This window comes from Mauremys mutica, chromosome 2 (assembly GCF_020497125.1).
Source record: "Mauremys mutica isolate MM-2020 ecotype Southern chromosome 2, ASM2049712v1, whole genome shotgun sequence".
Taxonomy (NCBI): domain Eukaryota; kingdom Metazoa; phylum Chordata; order Testudines; family Geoemydidae; genus Mauremys; species Mauremys mutica.
Genome location: NC_059073.1, coordinates 185,321,871 through 185,335,161, shown reverse-complemented (window position 1 = coordinate 185,335,161; position 13,291 = coordinate 185,321,871). Strand labels below are relative to the sequence as shown.

General features: G+C 44.2%; 1 protein-coding gene across 2 annotated transcripts in view; it reads left to right on the top strand.

The window, feature by feature from the left end:
* Positions 1-13,291, top strand: part of RPRD1A (regulation of nuclear pre-mRNA domain containing 1A) — a 74,099-nt gene that overhangs the window by 39,288 nt on the left and 21,520 nt on the right. The window lies entirely within an intron of this gene.

The window sequence follows — 13,291 nt, the reverse complement described above, 5'->3', positions numbered from 1 at the left end:
TCCATTGCCTCTGCACCTTGAAATGCATCCAAAGGACCAGTGATAAATTAGAAACAATGGAATCCTAAGCCTGTGTGTGTGCTTGGTGCAGATGAACGGCTATCTAATACTAGCAGTCGGGTGGACTGTAGGATTTGAAAGGGAGAATGAGCTACTTGAGTTTAACTCTTCACTATTGCTGCAATGACCTATAGTTGAGTCATCAATACCTTATGGTCTGTGATATGAAAAGGACTGTTGGCCTATCCAGCAGTAATCATGGACACCTGAATATTGTCCTGGAAGAGACTCGGTGCAGACTGTATTCAGGATCTACAACTATATCCAGATTGAAAGGAGTTGAAATCCCAAAGCTTTCAGATGGTGCCACAGCTGCCTTAGAGCAACCTTATGCTTCCTCCCCCCCCCTTAATTAAAAGTCAGATTATTGCTTAGGCCTATTTCTAAAAATCCTGTGTTGAGCTGGCACCTTGTCTTTCCAAACTGAAGTGTTCCCAACAAGAAGACTTCTAAAATAACTTCCCAACAGATCTAGACCCTCGGTGAGATCAGCTCAGCTGAAACACAGCCACAGAAGACTTTCCATTGTTTGGTATATAAATCTACCCCAGAAATGGAGTTCATTTCAAATACTGTCCTTTCCCTCAGATAGTTCTGTTGGTTGAGACTGGAAATTCTGATAATGTGGCTGAGGGATGTAAAAACAACTCAACATCTGAAATTCTTTCCTATGGCTAATTGAACTGCATCCCTGGTGCTTTAGCCTCCTGCATTCTCTTGCAGGTTGTGTGTGTCTGTGACCTAAGAAAATAGTGGAAAGAGAGAGAGAATGTAAGGAGCTATTGTAGTGACAAGTGAGGAGAAAGGATGGCTGTTCCTTACAGGACCTTCACATATGCTGTGATATTCCCTTAGACTCAGTCAAATTGCCTATTGATTGGGGGTGAACCAATGGAAGAAGTCCTTTGGCCATAAAGAATAGCACTGGCCTCTCTCTGGAGGAGTTAATGTGCTAGCCAAGACAAGAATGTGGTCTTATCTTCACTCTCTCCCGCACTCTAAAAGTAAGAACCAGAGTGTGTACATCTGCATGTGTTCAGCCAAGAACCACATAGGGCAGCTCCCCTAATTCTGATAGCAATTAAATCCTGAGTTAGTCTACATTGTATGGTTGTCTGTATGGAAGCTAGTTTCCCACAACATCATCTAGGGAACTCTACCATTATGGCAGATGAGCTTGGGGATCTCAGTCATGGAAAGAAAATCACAATGGGGTGGCCTGTGTACAATCTACTGGGACTTGCGCACTAAGTGGATGTCTTCAACCACACTCCATTTGGGAATTTGTCTGTATATTCCAGGGGTTCTCAAACTTCATTGCACCATGCCCCACTCCATGGGTTGGGGGGCCAAAGCCCAAGCCTCACCACTCTGGGCAGGGGGCCTGCAACCTGGGGCCTGCTGCCAGGGGCTGAAGCCCTCGGGCTTTGGCTTAACCCCTGTGCAGCGAGGCTCAGACTTCAGCTGTGGGCCCCAGAAAATCTAAGCCAGCCCTGGCAACCCCATTCAAAGGAGGTTGTGACCCACTTTGGGGTCCCAGCCCACAGTTTGAAAACCACTGGTATATTCCTTTACGGGGTGTATCTATCAAAGATAATTAGACATATATCCACCAGTTAAGCCGTCCCCTGGAGAAGAATCTTTGGTACTCTTTTCCCTAATTTAAAAAAAAAAAATCTAGATCCCTTTAGAGCTCTTGCTCTAGAATTTCAAAGCGCTGATAACTGAACCCTAAGGCTATATTTGCAGTAGCAACTTTACTCTTCACTGGTGCTAGCAATGTGGGAGTGGAGAGAGGGAATGTTAGGGTAGGTTTACACTTACCTTCCTGGTCGACGCGGTGAGTTCGACTTCTCGGAGTTCGAACTATCGCGTCTGATCTAGACGCGATAGTTCGAACTCCGGAAGCGCTGCGGTCAACTCCGGTACTCCACCACTGCAAACGGCGGTGGCGGAGTCGACGGGGGAGCCGCGGAGTTCGACCCCGCCGCGTCTGGACGGGTGAATAGGTTGAACTAGGGTACTTCGAATTCAGCTACGCTATTCACGTAGCTGAATTTGCGTACCCTAGTTCAACCCCCCCTTCTTAGTGTAGACCAGGCCTGCAGGCATTTGTACAATTGACATTTAATCTCGCTCAGAGATGGTTTAGATAGCATGGTGGTGAAGTCATGGTGCTATACTCCCACCATTGGTAGCACCTCTAGAACTGTAGCTACTGGAGAGTCCCCTAAAATTGCTAGCCCAGAGACCTTAACGTGTTGAGCTTCTCTCTAGCTGTTCGTTGTTTTTGTTCAACTTTACCACCTCCTTGCATCTTCCCTGTGACAGAGGAGTTCTTAATGCTCACTGTGAAAACAAACTCCTAAAAGTTGAACAGGAGTTGGACTCTAATGGGATGTGATATTAATACAAAAGTAACTATACCGTTTTTCCCTTTGTGATGTAATTACCTGAGATGTCTGAGGCATAAAATACTTTATACACACAGCTCCTTTCTAGTACTAATTCTAATGAAAAAATGGAAGCAGTTACAGGCCATAAGCTATTTCACACCAATGGGAGCTTTCATTAATCTTTCTAGGTTTCGTTCCTATTATAGGCAGAAATAGTGTCCCCTTTTCTGATCAACAAGCTCCTCTTGTGCAGTTTCTTCAGTAATATCAAATTCCATTGTTTGATAGTTTAGATTTGCTGCCCATGTGTGTGAAATTGGTCATTTGCTAAACTGTTTTTAGCTTGTCTACGTGGCAAAGAAAATCTTAATGGCTTGATTTTTCCTGATTTATATTCAATTAAAAAAATATAATTGCTGGAAGTGAAGGATTTGTAGGCTAGGTCCCAGCAACTGACTAGTGCTATTCTTTCTTTTTATGAGAATGAATGACTGGGAAGAAAAACAAGCTGCAGCTTTTCTTAACTAGTAAACTTAGCATAACATCAGTCCCTGGCCAGATATACTGCTTGGGTGCTTCCTGTGGACCAGAATAGCCCACCTTCACAAGCCCTATTGTCCCTAAATAGTTGCCACATCTGGCCCCAAGCCACTATCCTTAATCACAGATTACTGCCCTCAGCAACATCATCAATTTTTGTTGAGAAATTGTTGGGGGCAAGTCCCCACCCATTTGGGCTTGTCTGCTGCTTTGCTGAAGTTAATTTGAGGGTGGAGAGATGAGAAAATGCCACTTTTCTTTTAAATCTGTAGCTGAATTTGGAGTGAGGTAACTGCTGCTAGGAGAGCAGAAAACCTCTTTTTTATATTTAGAAAAAGACCCAAACTATTTGAAGTGACTCCAATAAGACCAAGATTAGATTTAGGCCTAAATGCCTAATACACAAAATTCATTGTAAGCTTCAGTCACTCTAAACACCATAGAAAATTGTTTTCCTGTGACTATCCAGTGAAATGTACATGGATTTTGGGCTGCTTGGTTCCAGGCTGATAGCTAAACCATGGCTTGAGGGCTTTGTTGCCCCAAGGCTTGGTGTCTGTAGTGGAATTTAAATGGGGCACTAGCTGCTTTAGGTTGCAGATATGTTACAGGAGAAAGGGTAGAATTCTCAGGAGCACCTAAATCCCATTTTCAAAAGTGATTTAGCTACTGTTGAGCCTAAGTTCCATTGACTTTTAGTGAAACTTTGGTTCCTAAGGGCTAGATCTTAGGGGTTGCAACAGCTAACTTCTAGAGCCCTGCCACCTAGTTGGATTCTTAGCCCTGAGTTAGGGACCCAGGCTCAACGTATGACACCTCCGAGATCCTCAGAAGCTAGCAGGCTGAGTGGGAAGCCACCTAAGATAACCAGGAGCAAAATGTGGGGGAAAGGGGCGGGATTATGACCTAGACCTTCAAAGGTATTTAGGTCCCTAACTCCCATTGATCTAGGCCTTAAGTGTCTCCCCTGCTTGGGACACTCAGCTGTAAACCCTCTCTTGGAGTTAGATCTGACTTAGTTTAGGCACTTTTCTGGCTTGATTGCTAGGGCATTCACATGGCATATAGGAGACCCAGGTTTGATTCCCAATTTGAACCTGAGTCTGTCACAGATGAAGTAAATGCCCTAAGTGAGCACTGGGCTGCAGTGTTATGGTCTCTCTGACTCATGAATATTTAATTATTTATACAAAGTAGAACAGCTTCAACAGGAGAGATTGAGAGACCCACCCCAGGCTATGCACTAGCCCAGGGGTGGGGCAACTTTTTGGCCCAAGGGCCACATCTGAGTGGGAAAATTGCATGTAGGGCCATGAATGTAGGCAGGGGCAGGGGGTTGGAGTGTGGGAGGGGGTGTGGTGTGCAGGAAGGGGCTCAGGGCAAGGGGTTGGGGTGGAGGAGGGGTGCAGGGTGTACAAGGGGGCTCAGGGAGGAGATTAGGGGTGCAGCAGGGGGCTCAGGGCAGGGAGTTGGGGTGCAGGAGCGGTTCCAGGTGCAGGCTCCAGCTTGGTGCCACTTACCTGGAGCGGCTCCGGGGTGGCAGCGGCACACATTGGGGCCAGGGCAGGCTCCCTCCCTCCCTCCCTCCCTGCCTGCCTGCCTGCCCTGGCCCCGCACTGCTGCTCCTCCCTGCGGCCCCTGGGGACAAGGGGGCGGAGGGCTGCGCACGCTGCCCTTGCCTGTGGGTACCTCCCATGAAGCTCCCATTGGCCGCAGGTCCCCGTTCCCAGCCAATGTGAGTTGTGGGGGGCAGTGCTTGCAGGCGAGTGCAGCATGCAGAGCCCCCCCCCTCCCCCCGGGGCCACAGGGATGTGGTGCCGGCCGCTTCTGGGAGCAGCATGGGGCCTACAGTGCTATGGGGGTGGCAATCTTGCAGGCTAGATGCGTTCCACGGGCCGTAGTTTGCCTACCCCCCTGCAATAGCCCAGTGCTTAGGGGAACCTGGCTTCAAGTCCTTGCTCCAAAGTGGGAATTCAACTCTGAGTCTCCCACAGTTCAAAGGAAGGTCAAAACTGTTGGGCTACTGGATGTTCTGGGCCATTCCCTCTTGTGCAAGGCATCATCCAGTAGTTGTAATGTAAGAGCATGTCTACACTACCAAGTTTTGTTGACAAAATGTATGTCAACACCCACAAGTTGACAAAACAAAAATCGCCAAAGGGTGTTCACGCTTGCTCCCTTTGTTGACAGATCTTGTCCGCATTGGGGACACCATCATCGACAGGGTGAGTAATGCACCTTGGGTCTGTATCCCACAGTGCAGAGTTGTGGGAAGGAAGAGTTGATCGCTGTGCATCTTGGGATTCTCTGATTTCTCCCACAGCCTCCTCAGCTGCTTAGAGCAGCATCATGAGTAGCTCTGTGAGTTCTCCATGTTGAGGAATGGCAAAACAGCACAATTCTGTTCCCCTCCCCCAGCAGCAGCAGTCTGCCTGCTGCTCTGTTCCTAGTGCAGGGCAGAACAGGAGAATTCCAATGATTTGCTCTTTGTTCCCCAAATGGAGCAGCACACAGATACTTTCTGGGAGCTTTGAAAAGGGAGGGGGGCATGTGCCTGCACAGCAGCAGGGATCAAAACACTGAGCAGAGCACTCAGGGCAGGCATTGTGGGATGCTGATGGAAACCAGTTCTGTCGACAAAACAATCAGCGGTGTCTACACTGGCTCTTTGTCAAGAATAAAGGGAGGGGGAAAGACAAATGTCTCTCGTAGGGGTGGAAGTTTTTTGTCGCCAAAACTGGATAGTTTTTGTGACAAAAGTCCCATTGTAGTGTGTACACTCTTGCTGTTTTGTTGCCAAAAGGCAGTTTTTGGCAACAAAACTTGGTAGTATAGAGAAGGCCTATGACATTTGGTGACAGAGGCAGTGGAATGCCTGGTTTTAAAATGATGTTGCTGTGCCTTGTGCTAGGGCTCTGAGCAGCTATTCAGCTGTGAGGTGGCATCAGGATTTAGGTGGCTAATGCATATGTCTACTGGTAGAAATTTAGGGTGCCTACATGGTTAGGCAGCAGCTGAGCAGTGGGTCTGAGAATATCAGCAGTGCCTAAATAGCTCGGTAGATCCGGTCTTAAGCCTTTTTTGTAAATGGGATGTAGGCACTTCTGAAAGTATTACCCTTGGTATTGTGAAGAGGGTCAGTGGGTAAAGACCTAACTCTAGTTACATGTGGAGGAAACTGCCTCTCTTCCCCAGCCCTTCTCCACTTATAAAACAAACAAACCCTCTACTCAGCCTTAGAGAAATTAAGCGTCTAGGAGACTGATAGGGTTCTATCTGCATCAGACCAGGTATTTTTGCCACCAAGTCTCTCATGAGGTAGAGGATAACAAATTGTAGGCCAGCTCTCCCATCATGGAGATGATAAAATTATTGCCAGGGTTTGGGTCACAAATGCATTCTGGCTAAAAAGATACTGCTGTAGTGAAGTGTATGAGGACCTGCAACAATGAAGCTTTCAGTCTGCTGCTCGGGGGGTAGCCTGCTGGGCAGTAAACCCCACAGAAGAACTCTCTCAGATATCTCCCAGATATCACATCCGCTAAAGTGTTTCAAACATACGTTAAGGCTCTGCTTGCTTCAGACCAATTTGCTAATACCTTTCTATCTGAAAATGGGGTGAATGAACAAGGCTGTGAGCCATTCTTGAAAGGACAATAGACATAAGATAGCAAATAACGGAGAAGAAAAAATGCTAAGATTATGTCCTTAGGAAACCCCTCCTCCAAACCCAGTTAGTGGACACCAACATCTGAATCAAGTCACTCCAAAATAATTGCTGATGCCTGAGTATAGCAGCATGACTGAGTAAAAGCACCATTCAGGGCATTAGGGTGAAACCTTGTTAACCTTAAGAATACTGGGGAGTCATGCCAGAAAACTATGCTGTCCATTATTTGAAAAGTTATCTGATGCATGTGGTGAAGATAATAGGCTTCAACCGTTGCTGCAGTGAGACACTAACAGAAAGTTTGGACAAGCCACTGCCTTAAAAGCAAAAGTTGGTAACTCTGCTAGATGATTGAGTGACTTTCTTTCACATATCAATCACCTTCTTCATGCCTACTTGGAGCATTGAGCCTCTCTGGTGATAGTAACCAGTTCAACACCCTGAAATGTCAGAAATCCAATTTAGTTTTATTTGCTGGAATACATCCAACAGACCATCTTAGTCCCTTGAGTCCTTATGCCTCCACCTTCCCCAACCCAGACATGTAGGTATTGTGCAATTGACAGTAAACCAGTCTCCTCGATCACCCACTAGGAAAGTACTGAATGTTTAGGCTGCAGGAGACTGAACAGCCCAGGACTTTGTTGGAAAAATCACTTTTATTTTTACAAACACAAGTTCACTCTGGAGGTGTGCAGTTGGTGTTTACACTGTTAGTTCCCATATGGGGCCCTACCTTCACACACCATGTCTAGGCTGATAGTGTGGTCAAACAATTGATAATTCGCCATGCCATCCTTCAAGTCAGGTCAGTCCCTGTACTCTGTCTCTCAAAGGATAGATAATAGATTAAACAATATTCATTGGGTGTCACCTCTGAGAGAGAGCCACAAAGGCCAGGCATTCACTGAAGAATCCAAGACCTGGGGAGAGTTAGACTCAGTCTCCAGGGCTGAAAATGACTCCCTATCTGCATCTAATCCTACTAACCAGCTATTTGAGTTTTCTCCTTTGCTGTGGGGACTCCAGCATTGTCTGATACCATAGCACTGGGTAAGACCCTACTTGTGGTACACATTTCTTTTTTGGAGGAAACCAGGTATCTCCTGAATGGAATCATCATGGACCCTTTGTCCTCCAAGGCAGAGGGCCCATGGAACGGAGGAGAGGCAGACTAATAAGGGTTGTATCACCCCAAAAATAGACACTGTGCCCAAGCGTTCTGTCTCCTGTGGATATGAGGGTCTCTCTCTGATAAACCTTAGCCATTCCTGAGTATTCTGCCAATGTGGGTGGGGTTTTCCTCAATGGAACTCCAGTTTTGTCTGCCTTATGTGAATCCGGGCCTCTAACAGAGTACCTCTCTGGAGCCACCTAGCCTGTGCCCTCCTTTCTCCCTATGTATTGTTCGAATGTAGCAGTGTCACCCCCAACTTCTTGCTTCTGTCTGTGTCCTATCTGCTTTTGGACTGTCCAGATAATCCATCCCTATAACCTCTCCTCATTGTCATTCTTGTTAACTTCCTGTAAGTAACTTATATGGGCTGGCAAGGTACGGCATTCTGCCTTAACCCTATATGGTGTAGGTGTGATTGTCCACCTTAACATGTGGTGCAGTCTTCAGGATCCTTATGGCTTTCTGACTTATTGTAGTGCATAAGGCACTTGATGTGAGACTAACAGTTTTGGCATGTGCTCAACTTCCACAAAGCTGCCTGTAGAGGAGAGAAAACCATAGCACAGTAGGAGAGAGAAACAGAACAATTAACTTTTGCAGTCAGTTCTTTAGCCATCTTTTCTCAACATATTCCAAAGAAAGCAACATAGTATGCTGGTGTGCTGCAAGCAGGGTTGGTGCTTCCCTGGGCTGATCCGTGTCTTGTACCTTATAGTGAGAGGAAGGAGAAGTGAACGTGTTGTGTGAGGAGCAGAAGAGATCTTCCTCTGTATCCACTGCCACCTTATGCTAGTAGTCACAGCTCTCTAACTGAACTGTGAATCCAGTGGGATCTTCATTGTTCAGACAGTGCTGGTCCTGGAAGAATGCTTCTGTACTTGGCTACTTTTGAATGTCCTCCAAAAACTCCAGGAAAGTGTGTTCCAGCCAGAGGGCTAGAAAATGTTCTCTTGATGCATATGCATCACTCCTAATGACACTCACAGAAGGTATGTGAATGTGTTGGAAGCAGAATATATCCAGAATATAGGCAGGTGTGCACCACAAATTGCACCACAAAGCTCTACCATGCACCTCTGATGACAGGAAGCATCTCAGCTATTCCATTCGTGGACAGAGTCTGCCTCATGGGGCTGGAGGGAGGGGAAAGACGGTGATGGTGGTTTGGCACATATTCTAGTCAGAACCCTTTCAAGTCATGCTGAAAAAAACCTGCTGCCAAAATAGCTGACACTGATTTCGGTTCTCTTTCCAGTCAGTGAGTAGGATCCAGAGTAACTGAACACATTCAGCGGCTGTTGGAGTTTTTAACCTACATGTCCCCATTCACCAGCAGAGATGTAGCTCTCTCTCCAACTCCTGAGAAATCGTTCACATTGAGTTACAGAACAACTTTGATTATTTGAACTTCAGTTACATAGAACATTATAGAATGGAACAAGTCTTATCCTTGAATCAAATTAAAAATTTCCTGTTATTTAAAAGCTAAATTGTCCAAATTTATTTGTCCTTTTGACATTAGGATAATCATGGTATTGTATTTTAAAATTTGTGTTGCAGGCACTACTAGCCAAAAAGTACCGATATATAAAAATTAAAACATCTATCATTAATATAAGCAAATGTGGATTAGGAACTATGCTGAGATTAGCAAAATCTTTTACTTAGTTCAAATTGGATTATTTTCAATTATAAAATGCTGGAGCGCAAAGGCAGGACAGAAAATTTGATAATTGACCATTTAAATTAATGTAAAAAATAGCATTTAAATCTAACAGAGTTGTTTAAAAAATTGCTAACTGTTAAATGGTTTAATGGTTAGATCAAAAGGTTCGTTACGTGGGCTTGAAGCACTGGCTAAATCTGAGTAAGAGAAAGCCACTGAAGCTCAATTAGACCTTCTTGGTAAAAAGCAAGTCATCACTGAAAAATAATTACAACAGCTGACATGGACTTTTCTGAGGAAGAATTTGAATACTCATTGGATGTAAGTTATCCTTAAAATATTGCCAGTAAAAGAAAGCTCACAGTATACTAAAGTTGTACAGTTTTGTAGCCCTGTGGTAGCACAGGTGTCATTGAGGGCCTAATTTGGCCTGCCAGACATTTACAACTGAGGATTGTGTGTGAGGAGGAAAGAACCTGGCTTGACTTTCAAATCCCAGTTTGAGTTTGTGGGGCTACCAGTTAGAAAAGTAATCTTTGAACGTGTAAACTGAGCACTTGTGAAATGGGAAATGTTGAGAAGACCCTATGAGGTCATTTTTACAGCACTTTTTAAGAATAAAACTACACGTTATACTTGAGGTAGATTTTTATAAAAATCATAGTAAAATTACTTAATTTTGTGTCAAATGCTTCATGATATATTTATGCTCCCTATTGCAGGTGAAATCTTACCTTTCCCTGATGCAGTTGCACAGAGGGGTGAAAGGAAAGTGGCAAGTCACATATATAATATTAGAGCCCTGGCACAGGGTACATTACCTCAGGTAGGCTCAGAAGGATGCAGCGCTGAGCACATTTTATTGTTCCCTTGAAAAGCAGCAGATATTTCCCCCCACCTAGTATGTCCTGTATGTTGCGGATTTCTTGCCATACCCTTGAGCCTGGATGTGTCCTTTTGAAGCATCTGCTGATGTAGAAGCCAGGCCTCCCTGCTAGCACTTTCTTGAAAACCAAGTACAGGGTTCTGCCTTGCTGCTTTTGACAGAGATGGACGAAGAGGCTTTCTGCACCACAGACACACCAGGGGAAGACAAAATTATTTTTTTCTTTTTCAATTTTAAATTCTTTTCATGTGCACGAAAGATGTGGTATTGAGAGCCTGTAGATTGACCAACCTTACCTCACCACAGAACAGGAAAAGAAGACAAATCCAAAATTTCCTAGGTTGCCCCACAAATGTGCATCTAATCTGGTGAGCTCACCTCTAAGTATCAGCAAATAACTGAGTCCCCATGCCTATTCAGTTGCTGGTTTCTCCCCTGAGACTTCCAAGTAGTGAAACTGGTCAGAGATCAACTTAATTTAAATAGAGGCCTCCTTAAAGCTATTGTTTGGTAATAACCTTCAGCTACTGGTATCATGGATTGAATATGAAACATTTAGATGGATATGGCTCTTTATTATCCATTTTGGGTATTTATATGGTCCCCCTCACCATGGTATCTGAGTGCCCTACAGTCTTTTTAATGTATCCTCACAACATCCCTGTGAAGTAGGGGAGTGCTATCCCCATTTTTCAGAGAGGGAACTGAGGCTCAGCGAGATTAAGGATACGTCTTCACTGGAGAGTTAGCCTGGTGATCAACATCTAGGCTGGCCTAATCTGGATGCGAGCAACCACACTGTAAAGCCCTGCCCAAGTTGCTGTGTCCTCACAAATACTATGCACCGCTGTGTATGTTGCTAAGACTTCTGGGGGCATATTCCATGGTTCTTTAGAGCTGTGGTAAGATGATCTGCTCTATGATTCTTTCCAAGTGAAGTGTGGGAGAACTTGTCTGTCTTTCTGGGAGCTGTAGGAAGGCATTGGAAGACTGTCAGCACTCCAGTGATTTAGTCTGAATCCTCACAGCATAGTGGGTGGGTTATGAGCCTGAGTGAAAGCGGAACTCAAGCTCTAACCCCCACCCAGCCTTTCCAGTTAGCTTGGGTTTAAAGCACCAGTTAATGTGGGTGAGGAATTTTGTGTGAGGATGGGTGGGGCGTTAGGGATACCATCTGAGTAAGAGCCTGGGCTAACTCTTCAGTGAGGACGTACCCTAAGTGAGTTGCACAAGGTCACACAGGAAGCACATGGCAGAGAAGGGAATTGGTAATGGATTATCAATCCATTTAACCATCCAGAGTCTTCTGTAATTTTATTTTTCAGTATATCATAAGAACAAAACACCTATATAAAGAAACTTAGGTAAGGAACTGATAGAATGACAAAGTCCAGGTTTTTCATTTCTGGATGATGTTTCAGAACGATCACTTAATTATTTTAAGAATCTATGTTTCAGAACGATCACTTAATTATTTTAAGAATCTACAAGAACATTTTTGTAATACTACATTTCACAAACATACATTTTTTTTTGTTTCCCTCTACTGCATAGTCACTTTTTTTAACAGTGAGATACATGGCTTTCAGAAGGACTAAATAATTTTCCCTTACCGTGGGCCTATTTTTTGGTCTTTGAAATGTCTATTGAAGTATACTTTTATGAACAACTGTGAAGAATCATAACAATAAAAACACTGAACAATATCTAATTTGTTGTATTGCCATAATAGCCTGTTCTTCAAAGGCTAGATCATCCCTAAGGATGAGTGTAAATCAAAACCTACAAACAAAGAAACAACCATGTTCAACCACAGGAGATTCCAAAGCCTCTAATAAACTGGGAAGGTCAAAGTTATTGTAAAGACCTGTTAACGAGCCAAAAGTAGCTGGTCATCTATTATTGACAGAGAAACATTAAATTAGAACTCCATAGCAGCAGAGCCATTGTATATTGAACTACTCACATTTCCAAAGATATCCTTCATGTCATGTAGACAGTTCTACGGGTGTTGGGCTATATTCACTGCTGGTAATTTTTTAATTCATTGGAACTGCACCCGCTTACAGCTGCAGTGAATTTGTCATATTTATAACCAGTGTGTTTGTGTATCTGTTGTGCACTCTAGTGACCGTCATCTGCTCTCTTGCACCAATCTTTGACCAACAACATTTTTGTAGATGAAAGAGTTAAACATTCCAATAATGAAAAATAGCACTGTTTTTAAAATGATCACTGTACCCTCTTTAATATAGCTGGAAGCCACAATAGGATGTCCCTGAGCAGGCCATTATTGCCTAGTTCAGGTGTGTTTTGGGGAAAATAGTTAATAGTACAAGAATAAGAGAAAATAGTTGGGGGAAAAGTTATAAACACACTTTTGCTGCTATTTTGAATATATTTTCATTTTTTTTCTACCTTTCTGTCTCTTTTTAAAGTTCCCTATACTGTTTGGACCTTTCCTCCTCCTTTATATCCCTAAAGGTTCAGCTGCCCTTCCATCAGTAGGTTATGGTTCAGCAGCCACTTTTAACCATCTTATACTGTAAAAACAAAATTCAGTCTATTGAACAGCTCCCAGTTTAGTGGTTCCAACAGGAAGTGAGTTTAAAGTGGCCGGATATGTGCAAACTGCTTCTGTAAGGTCAGCTTGACACTTCGGGCCAAGGCAAGGAGAGTGTAAAATTGTGATGTGATCCTCCCGTGCCCTGCCCTCCCCATTCCCTCTAGCTGCCTGTCTTTACCCTCACCATCTACAGCTCTCTTATATTTGATTTTAACATTAAGGATAGTGTTTTTATTTTTCAAGGAGGGGGAACAATGCACAGTTGGGAGTTAGGCACAAATCCTGCCTCTGCCTTGATAGCTGTGAAACTGGTGCAGTGACTGCAGAGGT